The sequence below is a fragment of the Lithobates pipiens genome, unplaced genomic scaffold, assembly GCF_037356315.1.
Source record: "Lithobates pipiens isolate NorthernLeopardFrog02 unplaced genomic scaffold, aLitPip1_a1.2 Scaffold_27, whole genome shotgun sequence".
In the NCBI taxonomy this organism is placed as follows: domain Eukaryota; kingdom Metazoa; phylum Chordata; class Amphibia; order Anura; family Ranidae; genus Lithobates; species Lithobates pipiens.
Window position 1 is genome coordinate 211000414 of NW_027507788.1, and position 13635 is coordinate 211014048.

The 13635-nt window shown below is 36.5% G+C and overlaps 1 protein-coding gene across 1 annotated transcript in view; it reads left to right on the top strand.

Annotated features, from left to right (window-relative positions):
- Positions 1-9032: 9032 nt before the first annotated feature.
- Positions 9033-13635, top strand: part of LOC143934525 (uncharacterized) — a 72720-nt gene continuing 68117 nt past the window's right edge. Inside the window, exon 1 of the mRNA XM_077458212.1 lies at positions 9033-9201. The gene's annotated coding sequence lies outside the window, so the exon portion shown is untranslated. The remainder of the gene's footprint in view (positions 9202-13635) is intronic.

Genomic DNA, 13635 nt, shown 5'->3' on the forward strand with positions numbered 1-13635 from the left:
TCAGCCACGCGCTCAAATACTGTTAGATAGGCTTCAACATCGTCCTCAGCAGTCATCTTTTGCAGTGCTTTCTGCACAGTCCTTCTCCCAAAAAAAATCTCTGGAGCGGCTCCCATCACCACAGGCGCCTCTCGATTTGCTATCAGGTGCTCAATAAGTTGTTGTTGTGCAGCCATGGACTGTTCATGTCGTCTATTGGCCTCTGTCTGAGCCTGCTGTTGTTGCAAACTCACTTGCATAAACTGCTTCAGCATCTCCTCCATGTTGCTGGACTGTTCTTGGAGTGTAGTTGCAGCTTTCACCCAGGACATCAGCAGCTGTAGCCAAGTCTGTCCACACCGTTGCCCCTAGCAACCGCGTTGCCCGCATTCTCCACCAATTGTAAGGGATCTTCCCGGGGTAGGGTGTGTTTGGACACAGTTCACAGCAGACTTGGAATTTATAAAGCAGATCTTGGCGTTTATTCGTGGTACAAACAGTCCAGCAAACAAAATATACAGCAACACCGTGCTTTCTAAGTACAACAAAAATAAAAGTCCTAGCCCGGCTGGGCGCTTACTAACAGGTTCTGCTCACCTATCTGACACTTACAAACACAGCGTCTTTCGCCTGGATATCGCAGGGTGAGTTTTAGCTCCAGCAGTGGCTGTGCTTGCAGCTTCCTTCAACACACAGATTGTTCATTCCCTGGCTGAGAGCAACCACCTGCAGACCCTGCAGTGCCTTTAGCTTCCCAGGCTAATTAGGATCAAAGCTCACCTGATCCCAAACCCAGAACTGGATCGGGGGATGTGGAATGACAGGTCCCTCTACCAAACCTACCTGCCATTCCATATAAACCCAGGCCCGGCAAAATTAAATAACAACTCAGCAGCATATCGCTGCTGAGAAACTGATCCATCCTGGATTTACCATCTCACACTGTGTAGCAACCTAGGTGAGATGTACACCCCCTCGATCACTTCTCCAGTGACATGTCTACAATATATATATATATATATATATATATATATATATATATATATATACACACACACACACATATACACATGTAATATAAAATAATACACATAATATAAATATTTTTTAGTTTATATAGCATATAAAATATATATAAAAGTTTTTTTTTTTTTAGTTTCTGTTATACTTCACATTTGCAAATAAATAATATTTCTTTATCCAGGGAAAATCCGATTGCCTCTCTGGGATCAGGAAGGAATTTTTTCCTCTGCTGTAGAAAATTGAATGACGCTTTTCTGGGTTTTTCCGTCTTCCTCTGGATCAACTGTGGGTATAGGATTTAGTAAATGGGATTGTATGATATTTTATATATATATATATATAAAAATAAATATAATTTATATTTATAAAAAAAAAATTCTAATAATAGAAGTTTTTCAATTTTTTGTCAGATATCTATATATATTTTTTTTTTTTTTTTTTTTGTCATTTTGTCAAGTTTTCATATTTTGTCACATATTTTTTGAATATAAAAAAAAAGAAAATATAAATGAGATATATAAATATATATATATATATATATATATATATATATATATATATATATATATATATATATATATACACACACACATATATATATATATATATATATATATATATATATATATATACACACACACACACACACACATACACATATATATATATATATATATATATATATATATATATATACACAAAATTATTAAAAAATATATAATAATAATAATAAATATATATATATAACATATATATATATATTTTTTTTTTACAAAGTTGTCAAAGTTGTCATTTTAACAAGTTATTTCTTACACACACAGCCCTATGCTGTAATTATACCTCAAAATGCATTCTGCTATGCCTCCCGAGTATGGGGATAACACATGTGTGAGATTTTTTCACAGTTTAGATGCACAAAGAGGCCCAAAATCCAAGGAGCACCTTCAGGCATTCCAGGGGCATAAATTACACATCTAATTTCCTGACTACCTCTCCTATATTTTGATGCCCTGGAGCACCAGAATAGTAGAAACACCCACAAAACGACCACATTTTGGTAAAACAAACACTCCCAAGAGTGACATAATGAGCGTCTATGAGACGTAATGGGGGTTTATTTACTAAAGCTGAATCAGGCTCACTTCTTCATAGAAACCAATCAGCTTCCAGGTTTTATTGCCAAAGCTGATTGACCAAGCTGGGGTTAGAAGCCATTTTGGTTTCTATGCAAAAGTGTGACTGAATATGCACTCTCTAGCCCAGCCTTTCTCAACCTTTCCAACACAGAGGAACCCTTGAAATAGTTCTCCGGTCTCAGAGAAACCTGCTAAAAATTAGAAATCTACAACTCATGATACATTAGTGTGATGGTCAGTGGGAAGAATGGTCCTTACACTTGTGGTCATCGGGAAGAATGGTCCTTACACTTGTGGTCATCGGGAAGAATGGTCCTTACACTTGTGGTCATCGGGAAGAATGGTCCTTACACTTGTGGTCATTGGGAAGAATGGTCCTTACACTTGTGGTCATTGGAAAGAATTACCTCCTTACAGATAGCTAAAAAGATCAATGGTGTCGGTGGGAACTTATCTGAGAGGCAGAAATGGCCCAATGTTGAAGGAACCCCTAGCAACCTCTGGAGGAACCCTAAGGTTCCACGGAACCCAGGTTGAGAATCACCGCTCTAGTCTTTAGTAAATAAACCTCAATGAGTCCTTTTTTTGCCACAGATTTTTGGATGTTGATACACCTATCAAATGTTGATACACCTGCATCGGCTCTTGCTCCCTTCCGGCTGTTTATATGCATTGGCCGGAGGGGGAAGTGGTTAATTTCCAGGCTTCCCTCTGCTATGATCTAATAATTTCATATGATGTTTCCAGATTTTGGTGGTTCTCATGTAAAACAAAAATTCCCCATCAACTGGTGCAAACCCTTAGTGGGTGACATTTGTGTTCCATAAACCAGTGGTCATCAACCCTGTCCTCAGGGCCCACTAACAGGCCAGGTTTGCAGGATAACTGAAATACATCACAGGTGATATAATTTGCTGCTTAGTGATTGCAGTATTCTAGTCTGCATCTCCCCCAAGGTAATACTTAAAACCTGGCCTGTTAGTGGGCCCCGAGGACAAGGGTTGATGACCACTGCTATAGACAATTGCCATGTTTTGTTAATTTTAGAAAATGCTTGTCTTCACCTTTCATCATTCATTTTTTTTTTAACACCCATTGTTGCTAATCTCCTGCAGCCTTATTGCCACCACTTTGTGTCTCCATGTACTCCACTGAGTACGCCCCATGACGTCATTTGTGACGGAACGCGCAGGGAGGAGCTTACGCTCGTGACATCACCATGCACGCCCAAAACAGGAAAGAACCCCCACGGGATCAGTACTTTTTATACAGAAGAGCCAATTGTTCTTTTAACGTTGTGAGTGGCTAGCTTTATATTTATTAATAAATTGTTCCTATGGTTTTACACTATGTGGGTCCTCCCGGGTTCTCTTATTTTTGTATATTATGATCGACGTAACATCTTATGTTGCTGATCGGGAGACTCTGGTGACCAGTGGTGAAGCTATGGTGGAGAAACTGGTTCCTTCTACAGAGGACATGTTAATCTTAGCCCTTCCGACAACCAAATCCGTCGGATTTTGTCCAAAACTGTTGCATACACACGGTCGGACAATCCGATCGTTCAGAACGTGATGACGTTATTTCGTTACGATGGGACTACATTCAGGCTAGTAGCCAATAGCTTTGATGTAGGAATTTGATCTGAGCATGTGTGGCACTTTGTCTGATCGGAATTCTCTACTCATGATCGGAGTATGTCCGATCGGAGCATTTTGTCGGAAAATTTTACCAACAAGTTGGAAAACTTGGTCCGTCGGATACTCCGACGGAAACAGTCCGATGTAGACCACACACAGTCGGAATATCCGACAAAATGGTCCAATCGGACACATTCCGTCGGAATCTCAGACCGTGTGTACAAGGGCTTAGACATGTGCACTAACATGTTTATTTACGTTTCATTCTTTTTTCTTTTGTTTATCCGATCATTCATTATGATCAGCATTCGTTACCTTGGATGCATTCGTATTCGTTCTGTTCCATACGTTTACATGTGGCATTCATTACTTCTGATGATTCGTAATTTTGAATGCGTTCGTATTTATTACGTTCACTAACAGTTGCTTTAGCCAAATTTGAAAAGAAATTTGAATACCTATAGGTTTAAAAGTTTATAATAATAATAATAATAATATTAATAATAGTTATAATTTTAATTATAACAGAAAATAATAATAATAGTTATAGTTAACTGTAATAATAGTTATTAATTTAATTATAACAGATATATAACTTAAATTTATAAATAAATATATAAATAATATAAATTTATAACAGTTATTAATTTAATTATAACAGAAAATACGAAAAACTAAATTACCCCGAATGTCATCGATTTGTTAAACTGGTAGGTTGAATAATTTTTTCATTCTTTCGCATTTTCGTTACTTCGGATTTTTGTTTCTTTCTGAAAAATTTGTTTTCGTATGCATTTGTCATTGATGCTTCCTGAATTAATATGCCGAATTTCATCCAAAAACGAATTTGTAAGGAAACGAATTGCACATGTCTAATCTACACAGCCTGCTTGACTTAAGTAAAGGGCCAATATGCTTTCGTAAAAGTCAATTTTGTACAACGGTGGAGGTACACCTTGGTTGCCGTATATTTTGGCTTGGATCGATTTTGCCACATTTGATCTCTTCACTAATTTGGACTCAGTTGGGACTATTATTATTTTATATATATATATATATATATATATATATATATATATATATATATATAAAATCATTTTTTTTTTTTTTTTAGCCAGGTAAATATAAAATTGGATGGATAATGGCTTCAAAGGCAGGTGCCCTATACCTTAAGACACTGGCATTTTACTAGTCAGCTCTTTCAGTATGCTGCTTTTTTTGCAATAATATAGCATATTTTTTTTTATTTTATAGCATATTTTTCTGTATTTTTTATTAGATTATATTAAAGGAATGTATATTACTTTGTACATATTTTCGTTTTCTTTATTAAAGCCAGGGCTAAAAAATTATATATATATATATATATATTATACTGTGTATATATATCTATATATATATCTATATATATATATATATATATATATCTATATATATATATATATATATCTATATATCTATCTATATATCTATATATCTATATATATATATATATATATATATATATATATATATATATATATATATATATATATATATATATATATATATATATATATATATATATATATATATATATATATTTATTTATTTTCGTTAGTCCTGACTTTAATAAATAAAGAAAATATGTGCAAATCAATATGCACTCCTTTAATGTAATCTAATACAAACTGCCTGTCTACAAATCTTTAACTTTTTTTTTTTTTTTTTTTTTAGTCCTGACGTCAATAAATAAACAAAAATATGTGCAAACTAATATACATTCCTTTAATGTAATCTAATACAAACTACAGAAAAATATGCTGTAGTACCGAATATTATCACAAAAAGCCGCATACTGAAAGAGAAGCCTCAGTGGCCTGAGGGATAAGGTAGCGGCTGCCTAAGCCATGACCCGTCCAATATGGTGGAAGTCACTATGACGAGTCATTCATTTATGTGTATAATTTCAAGCTTGAATTAATGAGCTTTATAAACAAAATACATTTTTCAACAATGTTGCAAATAGTTAGAGACTGAGATGTGAAAAGGAGCGTAATAATCCACCAGCTGAATAAAAGGGGAATTCATAGTAAAACAGGCCCGGCTGCCTGCATTATAACAGCCAATTATGCTGTACGCCGTATGGCACAGCGTCCTAGCAACCACTGACACACAGCATCATTGGTTGCTGTGCAAGCGCCCTAGCAACCAAACGGAGGGGCATAAATACATATATGGAGGGGGGTTAAGGAAAACAGCGACACCTATCCTATATATGTTCCCAGAAAAAACATTCTTGTCATATTTGGAATATACGGTATATTGTATTATTTTATTTTCCTGCTGTAGTGACATGCAGTTTTTTTTATTTTTTTGTGCAAAGATACAAATTGTAAATGACGACTTCCCCACTGATAACTGTCCAATCGCTGGCTGCAAACAGCCTTATGGGGTGGGATGGGCCAATCATTTCCCATCGCTACGCTGCAGCACACAAAATGTTTGCACTCAGATTTATACACTGTACATGTATGAGGACATGCGTGTGCTAATTCTATCAATCTTCTTCTATTCCTAATATATTGATCTTCTTCTATTCCCAATACATTGATCTTCTTCTTCTTCTATCCCCAATACATTGATCTTCTTCTTCTTCTATCCCCAATACATTGATCTTCTTCTATCCCCAATACATTGATCTTCTTCTTCTATTCCCAATATATTGATCTTCTTCTTCTATTCCCAATACATTGATCTTCTTCTTCTATTCCCAATACATTGATCTTCTTCTTCTTCTATCCCCAATACATTGATCTTCTTCTATCCCCAATACATTGATCTTCTTCTTCTATTCCCAATATATTGATCTTCTTCTTCTATTCCCAATACATTGATCTTCTTCTTCTATTCCCAATACATTGATCTTCTTCTTCTATTCCCAATACATTGATCTTGTTCTTATATTGCCAATATATTGATCTTCTTCTTCTATCCCCAATATATTGATCTTCTTCTTCTATCCCCAATACATTGATCTTGTTCTTATATTACCAATACATTGATCTTCTTCTATCCCCAATACACTGATCTTCTTCGTATATCCCCAATACATTGATCTTCTTCTTCTATTCCCAATACATTGATCTTGTTCTTATATTGCCAATATATTGATCTTCTTCTTCTATCCCCAATATATTGATCTTCTTCTTCTATACCTAATACATTGATCTTCTTCTATCCCCTGATCTTCTTCTTCTATTCCCAATGCATTGATCTTCTTCTATCCCCAATACACTGATCTTCTTCTTCTATTCCCAATACATTGATCTTCTATCCCCAATACATTGATCTTCTTCTTCTTCTATTCCCCATACATTGATCTTCTTCTTCTATTCCCAATACATTGATCTTCTTCTTCTATTCCCAATACATTGATCTTCTTCTATTCCCAATACACTGATCTTCTTCGTATATCCCCAATACATTGATCTTTTTCTTCTATTCCCAATACATTGATCTTCTTCTTCTATTCCCAATACATTGATCTTCTTCTTATATCCCCAATATATTGATCTTCTTCTTCTTATATCCCCAATATATTGATCTTCTTCTTATACCCCCAATATATTGATCTTCTTCTTCTATTCCACAAAACATTGATCTTCTTCTATCCCCAATATATTGATCTTCTTCTTCTATCCCCAATATATTGATCTTCTTCTATCCCCAATACATTGATCTTGTTCTTCTATCCCCAATACATTGATCTTCTTCTTTCCCCAATATATTGATCTTCTTCTTCTATCCCCAATATATTGATCTTCTTCTTCTATCCCCAATACATTGATCTTGTTCTTATATTCCCAATACATTGATCTTCTTTTAACCCCAATACATTGATCTTCTTCTTTCTATTACTGATATATTTATCTTTTGCTTCTATTATCGCAATATTGATCTTCTTCTGTTACCAATATACTGATCATCTTCTATTCCCTATATATTGTTCTTCTTCTTCTATAACCCAATACATTGATCTTCTTCTATCCCCAATACATTGATCTTTTTCTTTCTAATACCAATATATTTATATTTTGCTGCTATTGCCATTCTTCTTTCTGTTACCAATATACTGATCTTTTTCTTTCTATTGACAATATATTTATCTTTTGCTTTTAGTATCACAATATTAATCTTCTTCTTTCTGTTACCAATATACCGATCATCTTATATTCCCAATACATTTATATTTTTTCTTTTTTTTTCCAATATATTGATCTTCTTCTTTCTGTTGCTAATATACAGATTATTTTTTTCCCAATATATCGATCTTCTTCTACTATTACCCAATATATTGATCTTTTTCTTTCTAATACCAATATATTTATCTTTTGCTTCTATTACTATTCTTCCTTCTGTTACCAATATACTGATCTTCTTTTACCCGAAATATTGATATTTTTCTTTCTATTGCCAATATATTTATCTTTTGCTTCTAGTATCACAATATTAATCTTCTTCTTTCTGTTACCAATATACTAATCATCTTATATTCCCAATATATTGACCTTCTTCTTCTATTCCAAATAAATTGATCTTCTTCTTCTATTCTCAATATATTGACCTTCTTCTACTATTACCCAATAAATTGATAGTTTTCTTTCTGACACCAATATATTTATCTTTTGCTTCTATTACTATTCTTCCTTCTGTTACCAATAAACCAATCTTCTTCTTCTATTCCCGATATATTGATCGTTTTCTTTCTGTTACCAGTATATAGATCTTATATTACTGATATATTTATCTTTTGCTTTTATTACCACAATCTTGATATTCTACTTTCTATTACCAATATATTTATTTTCTTCTTCTGTTACCAATAGATCAATCTTCTTCTATTACCCAATATATTGATCTTCTTCTTCTATTCTTAATATATTGATCTTCTTCTTCTATTCTTAATATATTGATCTTCCTCTTCTATTACCCAATATATTGAACTTCTTCTTTCTGTTACCAGCATATAGATCTTTTTTCTTTCTATTATCAATAGATTGATCCCCTATTACCAATATATTGATCTTAGCATGCAGTGATGACAGGTTCACTTGATACATCCCGCATCAGATTTAGTAATCTCCTGAACTTTGTGCACGTTTCCCGGATGATGAAAGAGAATGAATTGATAGATGACGCCCCCCCATCGCTCAACCTAGGGGGGACTACATTCTCTCCCGGCGCACGGATACGCCATGACGTGCCTGACGTGCTTCGCAACACACCCAGCGGCCAGCGCCGGCCGCCTCACCGATTCCCCGTGCTTTCTTAATGGGCGGAGGGATCTCTTTTTCCCAGAATGTGGATCCGGAGGAGGTGAAGGATGCAGATGGGAACGGTGTGTGGCGGTGGCCGCTGCGGGGCTCGGTGATGTTCGTGCGGTGAGTGTGGGCGGCCGGGGCCCCGTCGGTGGCCTCTGTTTATCCCCGGTTGGGGCCCCTTGTGGCTGAACGGCGCCCGAGGGGCCCCTGACTGGGGTCCTTCTCATGTCAGCAGACCCCGCCCCCTTCTCCCTGCTTGAGGGACCAGAGAGAAGGCCTGACACTGCTGGGGGGGAGCCTGGAAACCGCTCAGGAGGGGAGCCTGGAAACCGCCCACCGAAAGGGGGAGACACCCCCCCCCCAAGAGAGACCCCCCCTAGAGACACCCCCCCCACAAGGGAGACCCCCCCCAGAGATCCCCCCCACTGACAGCTGTCACTCATCTCCTGACCACTCATACAAAGTGTCCGATCCAATGTATCCATCTATATACAATCCTATCCATATATACTCCTCTATATACAATGTATACATATATACAATGTATATACTCATATCCATCTATTTACAATGTATATATATATGTCCATCTATATACAATGTATCCATCTATTCTCCTCTGTATCCATCTATATACATATATACCCTTCTATATATACAAAGTGTCCGATCCAATGTTCATCTATATACAATGTATTCATCTATACACCTCTATATATAAAAAGTGTCCATCTATATACAGTGTATACACTCCTATCCATCTATATACAATATATACACTCCTATCCATCTATATACAATGTATCCATCTATACCTTTCTATGTATACAAAGTGTCCTATCCAATGTTCATCTAAATATACAATGTATACATCTATACCCCTCTATATAAATATATATATATATATACACACACAGTGTCCATCTAGATACAATTTATACACTCATATCCATCTATTTACAATGTATCCATATATACCCCTCTACAGATACAAAAAGTGTTGAATCCAGTGTTCATCTATATACAATGTATCCTTATTATACCCTTCTATATGTACAATGTATCCACCTATACTCCTCTATATACAATGTATCCATCTATATACATATATACCCTTCTATATATACAAAGTGTCCGATCGAATGTTCATCTATATACAATGTATACATCTATACCCCTCTATATATATACAAAGTGTTCATCTATATATACACTCTTATCCCTATATATATAATATATATATACACACACACACACACACACACACTATGTATCCATCTATACATATATATAAGTATCCCATCAAATGTCCATCTCTATATACACAATCCATCTATATCCCTGTATACAATGTATCCACTCCTACCCCTATATATATATACACAATGTATCAATTCCTATCCCTCGCTATTTTTTATATATATATATATATATATATATATATATATATATATATATATACACACACACACACACAATATATCCATCTATACCTCTGTATGGAATGTATTCATCTCTACTCCTCTATATACAGTGTATTCACTTCTATCCCTCTATATAATATATATATATATATATATATATATATATATATATACACACATACAAAGTACCCAATCCAGTGTCCCTCTCTATATACAATGTATCCACTCCTATCTTTCTATATATACACACAATGTATATCAGTTCCTGTCCTTCTATATACAATGTGTATGTCTGTCTGTCCCTCTCTCTATATCTATCTAGCTATATATATATATATGGCTGTTACTGATTAAAATTTTCTTGTTCAATTAATCGTTTTTTTTTTTACCGATTAATCAACTAATTTTGATTAATTATAACGCACATACAGATCCAACTACTTTTAGCTGATCTCCTTGCATTGCAGCTCTGCATTAGTCAGTGGTAAATGTGGTATACACTTTATACAATCACCCGACACTAGTTAGTTTCCACAATCCATGACTTAACTTCACAGTTCACACAAATACGTTTTAAATTCAAACTGTAGCACTGACGTAAGTCATTTTATTTCCCACAGTAGCGTGACAATCCCTCCACCTCCGGTCTAACTAATCACTCTCACCTTGTGGCATGGACCCCTGTGCACACAGGTGGTCATGCAAGCGGGTATCAAAAGGGTTACCACGGACCATAAACTTCTCTCACGTCTCCTTAGATCTCAGCAAGGACGCCGGGTCATGGGTAGAAAGAAAAGATCGAAGTGCTCACCGCTTAAGTATAAGATTACATTTTTGTGTTCAAACACAAACTACTCACATAAAGATGATAAAAACACAGCATGTAAAGCCGACAATCGTGTTAGTTCCGTAGGGCAGCAGCAGGTGACGTCATGCGTAGCTCCTCCCCGTACGCGTTACGTTCAATCAGAACTTCAACATCACCGGACTCCTCCTTCCCTTCCTTTCGTTAGCAGATGGAGGGACTTGTGGAAGGGAGGAGTCCGGTGACATCACCGCATCTCCAACAGAACTCCCTGAAGCTCCCAGAGAGGCGAGTACTTATCAAAAGAATTTACGATTAATCAAGGAATTAATCTTTAATTTCCACAGCCCTAATACACACACACACACACACACACCTATACCCCTCTATATAGAATGTATCCACTCCTATCCCTCTATATGTACAAAGTATCCACTCGACTCCTATCTCTCTTTTATACACACACACACACACACACACACACACACTATCCAATTCAGTGTCCCTCTATACCAGGGGTACTGAATTTACAATTCACAGAGGTCCGGTTTGTAAAAAAAAAATTCTGCAGAGGTCCGAATCTCGTTTTTCTTCTATGACTCAGGTCATTTACATCAGAGTGCCCTTTTCCCATCTCAACCCCCTTTCACATTACAGCCCCCCTTGCAATCACAGACCCCCTCCCTCACATCGCAGTCCCCCTTGCAATCACAACCCCCCACATCACAGCTCTCCTCACATCCAAAACCCTTCATAGAACAGTCCTCTTCTCACATCACAGCCCCCCATATCATAGTTCTCTCTCACATCACAGCCCCCCATATCATAGTTCTCTCTCACATCACAGCCCCTCATATTATAGTTCTCTCTTTCTCTCACATCACAGCCCCTCATATTATAGTTCTCTCTTTCTCTCACATCACAGCCCCTCATATTATAGTTCTCTCTTTCTCTCACATCACAGCCCCAAATATCTTAGTTCTCCCTCTCATAACATCACCGCCCCCCATATCATAGTTCTCTCTCACATCACAGCCCCCCATATCATAGTTCTCTCTCACATCACAGCCCCCCATATCATAGTTCTCTCTCACATCACCGCCCCCCATATCATAGTTCTCTCTCACATCACCGCCCCCCATATCATAGTTCTCTCTCACATCACAGCCCCCCATATCATAGTTCTCTCTCACATCACCGCCCCCCATATCATAGTTCTCTCTCACATCACAGCCCCCCCATATCATAGTTCTCTCTCACATCACAGCCCCCCATATCATAGTTCTCTCTCACATCACAGCCCCCCCATATCACAGTTCTCTCTCTCTTACATCACAGCCCCCCATATCATAGTTCTCTCTCACATCACAGCCCCCCATATCATAGTTCTCTCTCACATCACAGCCCCCCCCCCCCCCCCCCATATCATAGTTCTCTCTCACATCACACTCCTTGATGTAAGTTCAGCAGCTGATGAGGGGGGAGGGGTTGGGTAGCTGCCGCTCCTCCTGTAGACCTTCCGTTCCTCCCTGCTCGATTCTTTAACGATTAATCGTGCAGCTCTATATACAATGTATCTAATGTCCCTCTATATACAATGTATCTAATGTCCCTCTATATACAATGTATCTAATGTCCCTCTATATACAATGTATCTAATGTCCCTCTATATACAATGTATCCATCGCTGTCCCTCTATATACAATGTATCCACTCCTATCCCCCCATATGCAATGTATCCATCTCTGTCCCCTTATATATGATGTATCCACTCCTATCCCTATATATATATATATAGAATGTATCCATCTCTGTCCCCTTATATATGATGTATCCACTCCTATCCCTATATATATATATATATATAATGTATCCATCTCTGTCCCTCTATATACGATGTATCCAATCCATTGTTCCTCTACAATTGGTATAGAAAATAATCCCCCCCCCCCTTAAAATAATCACATTTTGTTGCTTTGCAATGAAGACAGGCAATTTTTGTTTTATCCAGCTGTATGTACTCAGTGCAACTTCTAACATCCAAGTGAAAGTTATAACGCCAACATATCCGCTTCTATCCCTGTATATGAAATGTATCCAATCCAGTCTCTGTATATACAATGTATCCACTTCTTTCCTGTATACAATATATCCAATCCAGTACAGCTTTCTCCCATGGGACTTTTTAAGGCATTGTAATAAAAACAATGCATACTTTATTGATTAAAAAACAAACAATTTTTTTTTTAAAGGATAAGTTTGCCTTTCCAGAAAAAATAAATGCACATATTTTTGCAGAATTAAGTATTTTATCCCTCAGGAGGT